This window comes from Tachypleus tridentatus, chromosome 13 (genome assembly GCF_004210375.1).
Source record: "Tachypleus tridentatus isolate NWPU-2018 chromosome 13, ASM421037v1, whole genome shotgun sequence".
NCBI classification, from domain to species: domain Eukaryota; kingdom Metazoa; phylum Arthropoda; class Merostomata; order Xiphosura; family Limulidae; genus Tachypleus; species Tachypleus tridentatus.
Window position 1 is genome coordinate 232149836 of NC_134837.1, and position 17337 is coordinate 232167172.

Genomic DNA, 17337 nt, shown 5'->3' on the forward strand with positions numbered 1-17337 from the left:
ATGTCACTTATGACAGCACTTACTGTCATAAGAACCTTTATCTACCTCCTGTAACCGAATAACACGACTGATTGTCACTCTTATAACCCAAGGACAGCTGAAATTACGGATTGTATTTAGCTGCATTGGGGTTCGAACTTCGAACGTTATGACCCATAACACTGTACACTTACAACTAACTACTGGTGGCCTATCTTAGCAGAAGATAGTAAACGTAACTTAATGCTAAAGTATAATATTATTAAATATATGACTTAAAATAACGTATGTTTCAAATATATAAATAGTGCAGCATTTTTTATCATTTATCGTGGCTTTTGGATAATCACTGATTTCGAATTTTACATTCAAAATGTCCGTTTCATATCAAAGTTTAACTTGTATGGAGTTTGTTGTGATTTTATGTTTGTCGCTATCATCCGTGTGGCATGATATTAATTGGAAATTTTAACTTTTTAATCCATGTTAGTATAAAAGAGAAACAACAATAACTACATTCACATTTTTGGTTTTGTTTCCACTTGAAGTATTAAACTGCAATCCAGTCACCTCAAATCAGAGGATAACATCACGGACACCCTGCCTCTCAGTGATGACGTGAGGGATCAGCTGGTTAGGATAAATGAGGATGGTTCACAAGTAGTAGAAATCAAGAGACCTTCCCTAAAACCATTTGTATTTTTCACAGCGCGTGGCAGAATAAGAAACGCCAATGGTAAACAGTTTCTTGTTTATATCAAAAAGAGGCTGCAAACCGCCAGGATAAATCATCAGTTCTAACAACTCCCACCAATGTATAGTAGGGTGTTATCTATCATTTAGTAGACACTAAAATGGTGTCGCATAGGGAATGCTTAACGTTGGAATTTGTATCGTCTTGACATCAATAAAACGTGCGCAAGTCATGAATCACGAAAAGAATTATACCCTCTGAAAGGACGAGCATGTTTGGTGTGAAGGGGATTCGAAGCCGCGGCCCTCAAATTACGAGTCGAGCGCCCTAACCACCTAGCCATACGAGCTCCTCTAAGGTTTCGATAGGATCAGATTGCAGGACATATTACACGATTGGCACATGAAAAAAATTAAACCTCCAGAGACAATATTTAGATTATTGTTGTTCGTTAAAATAGTATTTGTACGACCTGATCTTAATGTGTTTTTAAATCTTTGCCTAAGCAGTATCTACCTTTGTGTTGTAGTTAAAAGCTATATTAGGCCTACGTTGTTACATAGAAATAGTCAGTTTTTGATATAATATATAAACATAAGTGTAGTAAAATTACTTTTTCCTCTGTATGTTTATCATAAAAGAAATTGATTAAAACGTATGAAGACATGTCACTGATGTCATGTTCTGTATGTTTTACTACAATAAAGAAGTGGAATAGGATTTCTTTCTAGTTACTTGAGATAAATTGAAATTTCCTCAGACGTTGTGAGGTTATCTTGTAAGTAAAAAAACAATTAAAATTTGTCTTTTTGCAAATTGTATTACAAATCTGTTATAGTATTATAAATGTTTATAAAGTTTTATCTGAATTGTTACCCATAATACCTTCATTTTACAGATTAAATATTTATATTACTCTTTTCACTATTAACTAAATATTAGCAATTATATTTTGTTCCATCATTGGTGTGTGTTTTTAATTCTCATAAATCATTTAAATTATGAGGTAATTTTTCTAATCTTGTTTTTAAGACAGTTTATTTAGATTTTATACATAATACAGAAGACTAGCTACTTTATGTTAAAAATCTATTTTGGACTCTCACCATGCCTGTTCATGATCTATCTAACAAACTTGATTTTTGATAATAGACTTCACTTCAGACAGCTATCGTAAGCCTACTTTTCATTTTTAACGCACCTCACTCTACCTGCATGTTTTCCATAACCTATGTAATATACGACGATGATGGTTTTTCAGTTTCCATTTTAATAGTGTGATTGTACAGAAATCTATAGGCATCTCGTTTGAAAATTTCCTCGGTATAATTTCATAAGAAAGATACTTAATACCCGTTTATTTTTCAGTTGCTTGAAGTATGCGACGGTTGATGTGGTATGATGTGTCTTAGCGACCCCATACTAAGTTGTTATTGTTCTGGAGCGAATATTGAACTGGTATACATGGATAGCTTGTTATAAGACAATGCACCTTATTTTTCATCACTGAGGTATGATATATTTTAGATCTCTGATTGCCAAAGTTGATCCGCATTCCTTTGTTTTCCAATACCACTAAGTACAAGAGAAATTCACAATTTCCGGTCTGTATATATCTTTACGTTTAGAATGTACAAATAGTTTTCGTCAAACAAGGATGCCAAATATCCTTCCAACAAGTAACAACTTTTGGTAACACAAAATTATAATTATCTAAGAATCGTCAATAAATGTCAAAAATTATTCTTGATAGATCAACTTCCATGGTGATTTTATTTCAGCTGTTATTGTCAAATTCTGACTTACATATTCAATTTGTTTTTATATAACGTATTTACCCATGTGGAAGTTTACTGCACGTCAGGTAAATTTGAAGTAAACATATTCGATAACTTATTGTTGATACAGGTTCCTCAAGTGGCTCAACAGTAAGCTGACACAGTTACAACCATAAAATCTGGGTTTTTAAACCAACAACGACAAGAACAACTTAAATATAGATTAAATCAGTCACACAAATTAAAAATTTTAGGACTCATCAGCAAACACACAAATGGTTTTAACAGAAGCGGAAATGAATACCTACATAAATATTTGTACCAGTATATAAATGATAAATGTAGTACGACAGTATAAGATTCCGTATAATCGTACTCTGTAATAAGCGAGAAAAAATAACTAAAAGTTTTTTTAGGTTTAAAAATATGTTATAGAAATAAAAACAATATCAGATATTAACTTATATACAATATTTTCAAAGGGGTACAATCATATAATTTTGTAGACCCACGTAGGAGCAACCTCTAATTCAGATACATCCACTTCCAAAACGTAATGTGTCAAAATTCAGCTGCAGGTTGTAAATTAAGAGCTTCCATTTCACGTTAGACGTGTGGTTACAGAAGTCCACTGTTCAAAATTCATCTACACCAAAACCTGTCAATATTTTAAACGGTTACAAAATTTTTTAAAAGCAACAAGGCTTACAAATGTTATAAACACTTAACACTGACTCGTAAGTTTATAAATTTTTCATTGTTAAAACAAAAAGCCAATAACAGCTTATAACAAAAAATCTAAGACTAATACGTAGGTTCACAAACTTTCAGTCTCTCTCTCAAAGGAAAACTCAAACTAAACTAAACAACTCAAACTCGCCACTCTTGCTATATTTATATTCTCAGAAGATCTTTCTATAAAAAAGTATGTTCTAACCAAACATAAACAAGTCAGTCAACTAACAACTATTATAGAAAAAAACCCAAAACCGTTCAGCTCATTCTGTCATTAAAAAGACCATGGAATGTCAGGTTCTTGTGTTTAAGGTATCAGTATTTAAGTTTTGTGGACCTGAGAAGATCAGTCTCAAAAGACCTCTTTCGCTCTCCGTCCTGTTTTAATATCTGTCCAATATTTATTTATTTACTACTAGCAGGACAGAGTTTAGCCAGTACACACTTTCACCTCGAGCCATTTCAGGGTCATCTCCATGTAGGTAATTGTGTTAATATTGTTGTGTTAAATATACTTTCAATTTATTTTATTGTTTTGAAGTTCACCCTACACGAACAGTTCCAATTATGCTTTTCACATTTTTCAATAATTTTAAATTTCGGCAATATTATTTACATAGAACCAACGACAATTAGAGAACTAGAGGTCACAAATATAGATTTCGTCAAGGTAGAAGTTGTCTTCACCAAAGACAATTTTATTTTTAAAGTAGAATGATTGGCCATTATATTATGTTATGTTCTTTTCTTCTTCATTGGTATTCCGTTCATCTTTTGTATCAGGGAGGGTCAAGTTAATTGTACAACTTTCTTCCCTTTATGGAACCGTTATTTTGTTTGTACTGTAACTGAATCCCAGTTACTTTGTTGTTGTATTATTCGTAGTATGTTAAATTTTATCCATTGTCCTTATTTTTAGTTAACATACCCTTTTCGTGCCATATCCAATTTAATTTATGTTTGCTGTTTCTTATTATCAGTATTTAGATCTTTTAGGTAAATCTGAAAGGATCATATACAATCTTGACTTCTTTTTTCCGTATTTGTGGCGTTATTAATAAGTTTATTTTTTGGGTAACTGCTACATATTGAACGTAATATAAAAGAGGGTATTGCTTTCACAAATGTTCACTGATATGAGTTAAAAACCCCTATAAGGGCCATGTACATTAATAATGTACAGTTCATCATTTACACAGGTACATACTTGCTATGTAAGTAGTCCATATATTCCAACGTTTTTCTTATTGTTGAATTATTTTATGTTTATTTACATAAAGACCATTTAGATATACTACCTGATAAAACAACAAGATGATGAGTTATGAGAGTCTATAAATAGGTAGCATGTTATTAAACTTATAGCACATATTTAAGGGTGAGAGGTACTTAGGCTCATTTCCATCATGTTCGAAATCGCGATCTAATGCTCGAAACATTTCGTTTTTACGTTGTTCTTGTTGAAGTTCGTGAATGATTCGTTTAGAAATCTGTCATGAAGTAATCGCATGTCTGCGTATGTATGAAGGAATTTAAAGTTTGTTGAGCAAAAAAACTTTATATGCACAAATAAGTATTGCATTTAATTTCATGATCATATCTTGTTAACACTGATAAATATAAACTGAATTAATATTTTGATTTAATTTATTTCGATCTTTTTCTCTGAAAGAGTCCCCAATTAATTATTTTACTCATTATTATATATTTCGGACAAGTCTACAATTTATTATATTACGTATATGTATTACTACTTCAAATAACCGGGAATTTAATTTTAATTTAAAATATAATTAACTGCTCATATGTATCAAAATTACAACATTTGCCAATAAGACTAATACACACAATTTTCTTTCTTAAGTCAAATATGTTTTAATATAGAAACAAAAAACAATGCAATTTATAATAACGGTTATTTCTAATAGTTATTACAAATGATGGTTTATATAGAAAAGGTTTTGAAAACTTACATACAATACTGAGTCTTGTATCTGGTCTGGAACTGAATATTTTATCGATGATCAAGGTCCAAACAAGTTGATACTGTTACACCTCGCTTGGTTCTTGTTTGGCCTCACACCCTTACAAGCTGATATATGTTGTTTTGTTATTATAAAGTCAACTAATCTCGAGCTATATGGAAAAATCGACTTTTATAAAACAGTTCTACCTAAAGTAAATTGAAATGAAACTTTTTAAATATAATATAATTGGGTATAATTTGTTTTATGAGAAGCTACTTTATGCAAGACAAAGATGATAGATAGACTCACAAAATGTTAAAAACGTGAATAATGAAAGAGTATTGTTGAAGAACACCAGGAACAAAAGGAAACGGAAAGTTATATCAACGACTTCATGAAGACGTGATCACGACGAAGATTTTTACAATATACAATATACACCCGTTCTTAAAATGTCAGAGTCAATTTCTCGAATTGTTGATGTCGTGGAAAATTGAAAAGAATCAATATAGTTTAAACATTGATGTTAAACAATTAGTTTAAACATTGATGTTATTAGCATAAACATTATCTAATCAACACGACTTATAATTAAGTTACGAGATAACATTGAACATAAATCTTAACTAAACAGATACAATATTATTAAACCTTGTTAATATTTTTCATTATGTAGTAAGATTCAGATACTCCATTGTACAACTTTGAGTTCACAAACAATCAATCAACGAAAGTTTAAAATCTTATGTATAGTTCAAGACATAAAACCAAACAAACACATTTTAAACAGTATAATAACCCAATTACTTCTAAAATATACAGTTTAACTATCACAACAATACAAAATTTTTTATTATAATTTAAAAGACTCACTAACACTTTCCTTCTACTACGTTCTTTATCAAAAGTATAATTTATTCTAGATTTATTACTGAATTGTAATCAAATTGGTAATTATAGTCCATGTATTTCAATTCCACTTTATTAAATTACGAAAGTTTATTATGGAAATTCTTTCATTCTACCTACAGGTATATATATTCATTATTATATATTTTCAATTTTATATTTTTAATAAATCGGTACTGTCAGCCTCCATCCTCTCTGGGCAGCGGTAAGCCTACGGATTTACAACTCTAAAATCAGGGATTCGATTCCTCTTGATGAACATAGCAGATAGCATGTGGTTTTACTATAAGATATTGCTTGCATACGTGCCCATACTGTTAGCCTCCTTTTATTCCTGTCGCACTTTGGTTTCTCTTAAGATGAACCTTGCGACATCTGGTAGTAAAGGTTGTACTCTTTTCATTCGAATTGAAAACAATCTGGAAAAAACTTGATTTATTACGAATGAACTCTTACTCTTCATTGTAAAATCTAATCATTTTACAAACTTCTTGAACATTGTATATCAACATATGTGTATTGTTTAATTACAATAATGTAATATAGTTCAAAATTGTCCAATAAGTATAAATAACATTTAAGGAAAAAGAAAACAGAAAATTTCATACACTAACAAAATAAAGTGTTCAGTTTTTTGGTAAGGAAGACATGATTCAGTTACTTTGTATGAATATTATATATTCTTTTATTGTATATAACTTTAGAACATGTAAGTTGGTTATATTTGTTAATACATAAAGAAACATATTTATCAAAAGATAAGTTTCACTATATAAATTTGAATGTTAAAATAGAGAAGGTTTTCACTTTAACGGCGATTAAGGGAAAATAATTAATAAGGCTTACACAATGAAGAAACCTAAAATTCTAAAGGTAAAGATAAATTAAAATTAAACTATAGATAAAAGAAAAGGTTGAACGTGTTTTAAGCTTGATTACTGATGTAATTTAAAGGTACATTTATGTCACTGAATACAAGACGTGTCAACACAACGATGTCTCCAAACTGTGCAGATATAATACTTAGAGACTATGCTGAGAGTAACGGGGTGTATTCCATCTGGCCACAGTTTTCAACGAACCAGTTAAGGTTGTATGTGACCCAGAAGGTGGTGGGCGGACGTTAGGAGTGCATGCTATGTTTGTAAACTTCTTGTTACATTTTGAAGAGGTTTGTAGTATTAATAGCGTATGAACTTAATTTAACACAGTGGTTCTTAACCTGGGTTCAATCGAACCCCAGGGGTTCGGTGAATCAGTCTCAGGAATCCGGCGGAGGTCAAGACACACACACTGTGTGTGTGTCCGTTATGTTCACCCCACTCGTATGATTCGTGACGTCATGCTCCACTTGGCTGCGGCTGATCACGTCACATCACTTGGCCTTAATATCTGTGCTGCAAAGAAATTCGTGCGCTTAGCATTCGACTTGTGACTATAGTAATCGTGCGTCATTTGTGATTTTTTTTAATCTTTCAATCCCTTCATACTAACTATGTCGAGCAAAAACAGAAAGTGGTCGGATGAATATGTACAATATGGATTCACGTGTATAACGGAACATGATGGGAGTCAGTGGCCTCAATGCATGATTTGCAATGCCAAGTTGAGCAATTCTAGTCTAGCACCGGCAAAACTAAGAGAACACTCCCTAAAACTGCATGGAGATGGGAAATACAAGAACACAACGCTTGCTGAGTTCAAGGTAAAGAGAGCCAGGTTCGATGAAAAGGCTACTTTGCCTGTTCTCAGCTTTGTACCCATCGACAAACCGATCCTCACAGCATCGTATGAAGTTGCATACTTGATCGCAAAGCAGGGCAAACCACACACCATTGGTGAAGCACTCGTAAAACCAGCTGTGTTGAAGATGGCGAATATCATGCTGGGAAAACCTGCTGAAAATAAGTTATCCCAAATTCCTCTTTCAAATTCTACCATCAGCAGCAGGATAGATGACATGAGCGATGACATCTTGGCTCAAGTAGTTGCAGATCTGATTTCAAGCCCAGCAACATTCAGCCTTCAACTCGACGAGACCACCGACGTTTCCAATCTAAGCCAGCTTGTTGTATTCGTGTGCTATGTGAAGAACGACGAGATAAAAGAAGATTTTTCATTTTGTAAGCCTCTTACAACAACAACTAAGGCAGCCGACATGAAGAAACTTGGAAATGACTTCTTTAGAGACAACGATCTTTCGTGGGATATGGTTTCTGCTGTTTGTTCGGACAGAGCTCCAATCATGCTGGGACGAAACTCTGGTTTTGGTGCGCTGGTGAAAGCCGATGCACCACACATCATTGTAACGCACTGTGTTCTGCACAAGCATGCGTTGGCAACAAAATCTTGCCATCAAAACTGGCAGAAGTATTAAACATTGTAGTGGAATGTGTGAACTTTGTGCGAAATAGTGCCCTGAAGCACTGCATCTTCAAAGAGCTGTGTAATGAAACGGTCTCTGAATTCGAGGTACTTCTGTACCATTCTAACGTTTGGTAGTTATCCCGGGGAAAGGTGCTGATACGTGTTTTGCTATGCGTGTGGAATTAGCTCTGTTTTGCGAGAGCACCAACATTGTCATGCAGATTGCTTCGAAAAATTTGAGTTCATTCTCATTTTGGCGAACATGGCCGATATCTTCAATGTTTTCAATCAACAGATGCAGGGCAATGAAGTCAACATCATCGAAGCGGAAGAAAACCAGAAGGCTTTTCAAAAAAGCTACCGTTTTGGAAGCGACGAACAGAAAATGATAACTTCACAAACTTTTCCCTGCTGGACGACTGGGTAAGTAAGATCGAAGATGTGTCTGAAATCGGAGACATTTCTGTACCCGGTGAACTGAAGCAAGCAATTGCCATGCACCCGCGGCCCTCGGATTACGAACCGAGTGCTTTAACCACCTGGCCATATATTTTAATATAGAAAAAAATTATAATAACTATTATTTCTGATAGTTATTGCAAATGGTGGTTTATATACAACAGTTTTACAAACTTGTAAGCAATACTGAGTTTTATATCCGGTCTAGAACTGAATAATTTATCGACGATCCAAGTCCACGACGAACAAATCAGTCCTGAATTGATACTGTCATGCCTCGCTTAAGATAGCTTGCTTGATTGGCCTCACACCACTGACGTTTTACCGAAGTAGAAATGCTAATGTCCGAAGTTAATTCATTAGACTTAAAGAGTTTGTAATGCTCAAAATCTACAAACGTTCCTGGTCAAATTCTGTAGTTTTGCGATTAATAGGCGTTAAACACAAGTATAGCTTCCGAGGTCTATAATACGGCCCGGCATGGCCTAGCGCGTAAGGCGTGCGACTCGTAATACGAGGGTGGCGGGTTCGCGCTCGCGTCGCGCTAAACATGCTCGCCCTCCCAGCCGTGGGGGTGTATAGTGACGGTCAATCCCACTATTCGTTGGTAAAAGAGTAGCCCAAGAGTTGGCGGTGGGTGGTGATGACTAGCTGCCTTCCCTCTTGTCTTACACTGCTAAATTAGGGACGGCTAGCACAGATAGCCCTCGAGTAGCTTTGTGCGAAATTCCCCAACAAAGGTCTATAATACACTGACTGTAGCTGTCCAATAATGTTCTTGTATTAATATCTCTTGGTTAATTGCTCTTGTACGAATCACGCGAGTTTCACGAAGTTGGAACAATGTTCGAAAACACGCTAGCATTTGTGTTAAAAATATCGCTGATTATTGTTCTCACGAATCTTCTACTAATCTAGAGAACAGGCGGGACATGCGCAAGACACAGCCAACGATATACGTCACAAGCAAAAAGAAAATATGCTGAAACAAGTGTAGGTATTAATGTAAACGTACAACGATTAATCCGTTATACCTCCCTCCTTAGATATTTAAAAATTGGCATTAGACTGTTTTAAACTGATGTATGTATATATATTTATATTTATATTAAATACAAAAAGGAGGCCTGGCATGGCCTAGCGCGTAAGGCGTGCGACTCGTAATTCGCGGGTTCGCGCCCGCGTCGCGCCAAACATGCTCGCCCTCCCAGCCGTGGGGGTGTATAAGGTTACGGTCAATCCCACTATTCGTTGGTAAAAGAATAGCCCAAGAGTTGGCGGTGAGTGGTGATGACTAGCTGCCTTCCCTCTTGTCTTGCTCTGCTAAATTAGGGACGGCTAGCACAGATAGCCCTCGAGTAGCTTCGTACGAAATTCCAAAAAACAAACAATTAAATACAATACATTGTGAAAGAATTGTACATTTTCAAATATCAAGAAAATTAATAAAAATAACCATCTGAGACTACATTTACACTGCACGTGAATGTGCTTAAACACAAATATTATCTTATTGGCCTAATGTAGTCAATAATCACATGATTTAGATGTGTTTTGAGAGTTGGGACAGGTTTTAAAAGAGCAATGTGGATTGTCTGGTAAGGTTTTCTGACCGACTGATAGATACGAAAAGTTTTACAAAACTAGGAAACCTCTTGCCTAATTTTTGGCCAAAAGAAATATCTCGTAATTTTTTAACTGACCAATTTACTTCATGTTAAGAAAATTCCTTTGTGTTCTTCTTTTTCTTCTCACTGCTCTTATTAAAACTAAATAAAAAGTGTCTCTCATTACGGGCCCGACATGGTCAGGTGGGTTAAAGTCTTCGACTCGTAGTCTGAGGGTAGCGGGTCCGAATCCCCATCGCACCAAACATGCTGAGGAGGCGTTATAATGTGATGGTCAATCCCACTATTCGTTGATAAAAGAGTAGCGCAAGAGTTGGCGGTGGGTGGTGATGACTAGCTGCATTCCCTCTAGTTTTACACTGCTAAATTAGGAACGGCTAGGCAGATAGCCCTCGAGTAGCTTTGCTCGAAATTCAAAACTATTCAAACCACTTATTACAACCATATGCAGTCAGGAATCTTTATCTCCCATTCTACAGAAACAGATTTTTAGAGTTTTAAGTTCTCAGACTTACGACTCAACTAACTGATAATATTGTAGTTTTTATTAATTGTCACTCTGGTGGAACAGATCTCAAACCAAATTAATTATTCTTATTTAAGTTATTTCATTCTGAAACCGCTAGGAGGATTAATGTACATTTTTTCTTTGTTTAAAAAATAAACTGTTGGTCTGAATAAATAAAACACATTAAGATGTTATGTGAAATTAAACACTTTGTGATGTCCTCCGATGGGAAGTCAGGAAGTCCCCGAACTTATAACGCTAAAATTCGGGATTTGATTCCACGCTTGAACATAGCAGATGTAGCTCAAAGTGGCTTTGTTCTAAAACGAACACATTTTGAGATTTTTCGTTTTTATAAGTTCTGTATTTTATAACCCCCCAAAAAAAGACTAGGAAGGATTCGAACCCAGGATATCATACAAACGAGAGACACGTTTACACGTAAGTAGTTGTAACGAATCTCAATTTTCAATATATGGTCAATGGAATAGGATATTTTTTTGAAACTCTTAACATAAATTGAAAAATTAAAAACTCATTGAATTTCTCGAGAGTAACAGCACTAAATTGATTATCAGCATTGTTTTATTCTTCACATGAAAGATGCGTTTTAATACAGTAAATGTTTTATGATATACGAGGAATATTTCAAAATTCCACCAGCAGAGGCAGCACAGGTACTACATACTGTTGTAACCTAAAGAAATATTATTCGTGACAACTAATAGGAATGGGTTGTATAATACACACCGCACACTGTTGTAACCTAAAGAAACATTGTCTGGGACCACTACTACATGTACGTGTGGGTTGTATATCCCGTACAAGAGACTGTTGTAGCGTTAAGAAATATTGCGTATGATCACTAGTTGTTGCGGGTTTTGTGACACATACCATACTCTGTTGTAGCGTTAAGAGATTGATTTTCAATTGAATCATTGTACTAGACCTAAATACTTTGTTTCACGGTTACTTAAGTCAGATAACTAAAGACGAAAGAAATGAGAGTACATTTATCTCATACGTGTCTGTCTTGTAACTATACACATTATTTGAGGACAATTTGAATGACATCTTAAGCTATGCTGAAAGCATGCGATGCACAAAAATTCTGTGAAAATTGATGTTATTATGAAATGATACCTCCTCGCGACTATTTGAAGCGCTCTGAAATCTGACGTTGCTAAGGACATTGTGTATCACACCTCCCTAGTCTGTCCTTCCGGATGTGAATTTTACTTTCAGTTTTATCAAGATCAATAAAAGAATCAGAAACCAAAAGATAAGGGCGTTCGTGGACCACTCAACGCAGATATAATGCTGATGTGTTTAGTTATAGAGAAAAGTGTAAACAACGATAGAACGAAAATAGAATAAAAACTTCGTGGAACGAAAGAACTTGATGATAAACTTATTCCAACAAGTACTCTATTCATGAGAAATTTTCATTTAAATTACTTCCACATTTTACAAGTTTTTAAAAGCTTATGAAATAAACAATTACGAGAACCGAAGCGTACATAATTAACATCATGTGTTCGAAGAAGTAAAAGGACTTCATTTATATATTGAGAAATAGTGAATTTGGTTATGTACCCCTTCTACCATATTGAGGGCTCGAAAGCTAACAAAAAGATTAAGGTTTTCATCTTACCGACTCTCCCCAAAGTGGTACAACCTAATTTTAATTTTTATTTCAATTAATTCTTTACTTGGGAGAGCAGTCACCTTCCCACAACTGTTTGCATACAGCAAAGGGTGATATATGTGGGGCGTTGTAGGCTTGAGCACCCACATCTCGCCCTCCTAATTTTTATTTCTAATTCTATATCTATTGCTACTCTTTATTTCTTATGCGAGACTAACGAATAGAGGTTAAGACTAGTAAATGGTATATCCCATCGCAATGTGGGTCCTATTTCGGAGTCACATCCAAAACCTAAGGTACATTTTATAATCCCACATTGTAGCTTGTACCCTTGGTTCTTTTCTAGTCTGCAAGTCCACTGATCTTAGGCTTAACATAAATCAGGTCTTTACTAAGTACGCCTACATTCGATAAAGAAATAAATTAACACTAACTTGGGTACATTTTTACTTTAGTTTAGTTATTGTTAAACTTTACTGTACTTAAAATTAGCAAGAAATAAATATAGAAAAGTTTTTAAAATATCTAACGTTAGGTTGTCGAGCAATAAGGTTTTAACACATTGCTGTCTTATATGTATGATAAAGTATACTCAAGTTGGTTTGTACGCATGCGCATTTAGATAGTAGGTGCAGGTACATTTCCGGAATAGAAACTCATTTTTAGGCCCGGCATGGCCAGATGAGTTAAAGCGTTCGACTCGCAATCTGAGGGTTCCGGGTTCGAATCCCTTATCGCATCAAACATGCTCGCCCTTTCAGCCGTCGAGGCGTTGTAAAATGACGGTCAATCCCACTATTCGTTGGTAAAAGAGTAGCCCAAGAGTTGGCGGTGGGTGGTGATGACTAGCTGCCTTCCCTCTAGTCTTACACTGCTAAATTAGGAACGGCTAGCGCAGATAGCCTTTGAGTAGCTTTGCGCGAAATTCAAAACAAACAAACAAACAAACTCATTTTTATTTTAACCGAGACAAACACTTATATACCAAATATTGAAGATTCAGTCTAGAGAAAAATAGTTATTTCCTTTCATTTCGCTCATAAATTACTTTTTATTATTTTATTAAAAATGCCTCCATTTTTGGATTATTTAAAATAATTCCCCTCGCCCAGCGCCTGAGCGATAAGGCTGTGAACGCTAACAACAGGTACTTGTTTTGTTTGTCTTTGAATTGAGCGCAAAGCTACACGGGGGCTAATTTAGCAGTGTAAGACTAGAGGTATGGCAACTAGTCATCACCACCCACCACCAACTCTTGGGCTACTCTTTTACCAACGAATAGTGGGATTGACAACAACTTTATAACGCCCCCACGGCTGAAAGGACGAGTATGTTTGGTGCGACAGGGATTCGAACCCGCGATCCTCAGATTACGTGTCAAACGCCTTAACCCACCTGGCCATGCCAGGCACAACCGGTACTTAACTACATACTAAAACTATTTTAAAAGAAAAGGAAAAGAACACGATTTGTTAGCTTCGATGCTCGATTTGGAATCCTTGAAAACGAAAATCAAAGATGCGGCTTTTGGTGTAATAGATTTTATATTTGTTCCAGTCTCAATTAATTAACGAATCGTCAAGAGAAACGGGTAATCTTTATTGTATATTAATTAAACTAATATATGTGACGTGTTTGTATAGTTACGTAATGTGTATTATAACTATACTATAATAATATTTTATACATTGTTAAATACATCACGGAAGACTCGACAAACAGAACATAACAAACAGTTTTATAATTTAACGAATATTTTAATATCAATCAATTACGTATATTAACGTCGAAGAAGCCGCAAAGGCGAAACATGGTTTAAATAAAAATATATTCTTTTATATTTATCTGGAATGTAAAGGTCGTTTTTTTAATCTTTACCACAGTATTAAAATACAAAAGTGCAACAATTACCTAGTTTCTCATAACAACAATTATCTATCTGATAGACACGTCATGTTGCTAAGAGTAAAACCTTAGAAACCAGTTCCACAGAAAACTAAGAGATTATAAAACAAGTTCTAGAGCAAATGAAGTTGTTTTGTTTTTTCGCATTCGTCGTATAAATTTGGTCTTCTCTCAGCAGATGGAAAAATCGCTACCATTCGAAAAGTTTATCTACTTTGTGTTTGTGATATTTTGGTAGTTTTATCTTCAATTTATTTAAGACACAATAGATTAAATTCCATAATATACTTATCGCAAACCACTAAGTTTATAATATTTTTCATGTCCGCTATAATTTTACTAATTGTGGGCACACTTCTCTTTGAAATCGTGCTACTCACGTATATGCAAAAAATAACAGATGTGGAAAATAACAATGGCTGGATATTAAAAGTTTTTCACCTCCGTTATGAACAAGAAATATCCAGATTTTGGGTAAGTCAAGAAACTTCAAAAAGTTAGTTTTTATACTTTTATAAATAAAAAACACATTCCTTGATTATTCTATGTTAGAAGTATTTTCAGAATAAAAGATATGTCGCATCAATTGGACTCAAGTGTTGTACACTCTAAGTAACTAAGAACTAAGTACAAGAAAGAGTCGTACACTGTTTGTGGATATTCAAAAGATGGAAGTGTCCTACACTCTTAAGTAAAAAGTAATTGGAAGGAAGTGACATAAACTCTGAGTGAGAAATAACTAGAATAAGGAGTCCTACACTCTAGATGAGAAGACACTAGAAGGAAGAGCACAACACACTGGATGAGAAGTAACTGAAAGGAAGAATCCTACACTGAGTGACAAGTAACTTCAAGAAAGAGTCATACACTGTAAGAAAGAAATAATTAGAAGAAAGAGTACTACACCATGAGTAAGAAGTAACTAGAAGGAAAAGTCGTTCACTCTGAAAGAGAAGTACCTGGAAGGAAGTGTCCTAAACTTCGAGTGAGAATTAACTTAAAGGAAGAATCCTACACATTGAGCAAAAAGTAACTGCACGTAAGAAGTACAAGGAAACGTCGTACACACTTATGGAGAATTCAGTAAATGGAAGAACCCTACACTCTTGAGAAAAAGTAACTGAAATGAAGTGTCCTACACTCAGGATAAGAAGTAACCAGAAGGAAGAGTCCTACACTTTGAATTAAAAAAGTAACTGGAAAGAAGAGTCATACACTGAGAAAATGTAACTACAAGGAAGAGTCACACACTCTAAGTGAGAAGTAAGTAGAAGAAATGTCCTACACTCAGAGTGAAAAGTGACTGGAAGGAAGAGTCTTACATTCTAAGTGAGAAGTAACTGGAAGGAAGAGACCGACAGTCTGAATGAAAAAAAAAAAACTGGAAGGAAAATCCTACACTCTGAGTGAAAAGTAACTGGAAGGAAGAGCCCTGCACTCTGGATGAAGATTAACTGGAAAAAAGAGCCCTACACACTAGATGAAAAGTATCTGGAAGGAAGAGCACTATGCTATGGATGACAAGTTACTAGAGGGAAGAATCCTACACTCTGAGTGAAAAATAACTGGAAGAAAGAGTTCTACATTCTGAATGAAACGTAACTAGAAGGAAGAGTCCTACACTCTGATTGAGAAATAACTAGCAGGAAGAGTCCTACACTCTAATTGAGAAATAACTAGCAGGAAGAGTGATACACTCTGCATTTGAAATAATTGGAAGGATGAGTTCCTCGTTTTGTGTGTACAGTAACGAGAAGGAAAGGTTCCACACTCTGCGTGAAAAGTAACTGGAAGGAAGAGTTCTACACTGAGTGAGAACCCTAAGTAAGAAGTAACTTGAAGGAAATATCCTACACACTGAGTAAGAAGTAAATGGAAGAAAGAGTTCTACACTTTAAGTGAAGTAAGTCAAAGGAAGAGTACTACACTCTGGATAAAAATTAACTGGAAAGAACAGTCCTGCACTGGATGAGAAGTAATGGGAAGGAAGAGTTCAACACTCTCAGTGAAATAACTAAAAGGAAGAGTCCTACACTTTAAGTAAGAAGTAACTACAAGGAACAGCCCTATACTGTTGATCAAAAATAACTGGACGGAAGAGCCTTACACTCTGGATGAAAAGTAGCTGGAAGGAAGAACCCTACACCATGGATAAAAAGTAAGTAGAAGGAAGAACACTACACTTTGCAAAAAAAGCCCTACACTGGATGAAAAAAAAAAGGAAGAGCCCTACACTCTGGATGAAAAAAAAACTGGAAGGAAGAGCACTACACTCTCGATGAAAAGTAACTGGAATGAAGAACTCTACATTCTGTACGAGAAGTAACTGGAAGGAAGAATCCTACACTCTGAGTGAAAAGTAACAAGAAGAAAGTGTCGTACACTCAGGGAGAGAAATAAGTAGAAGGAAGAGCACTACACTATAAGAAACAAATAACTGGAAGACAGAGTTCAACACTCTGGATGAAAAGTAACTAGAAGAATGAGCCCTACACTCGGGATAAAAAGTAACTGGAAGGAAGAACACTAAACTATAGATGAAAATTAACTGGAAGGAAGAGCTCTACACTATGTATAAGAAGTAATTGGAAGTAAGTGTTTACACTCTCAGTGAGACTTAACTAGAAGGAAAAGTTATACAGTGAGTGAGAAGTAACTGCAAGGAAGAGTTTTACACCCTAGGTAAGAAGTCACTTGAAGGAAATGTCGTACACTCTGAGTAAGAAGAAAGTAGAAGAAAATGATTTACACACTGAGTGA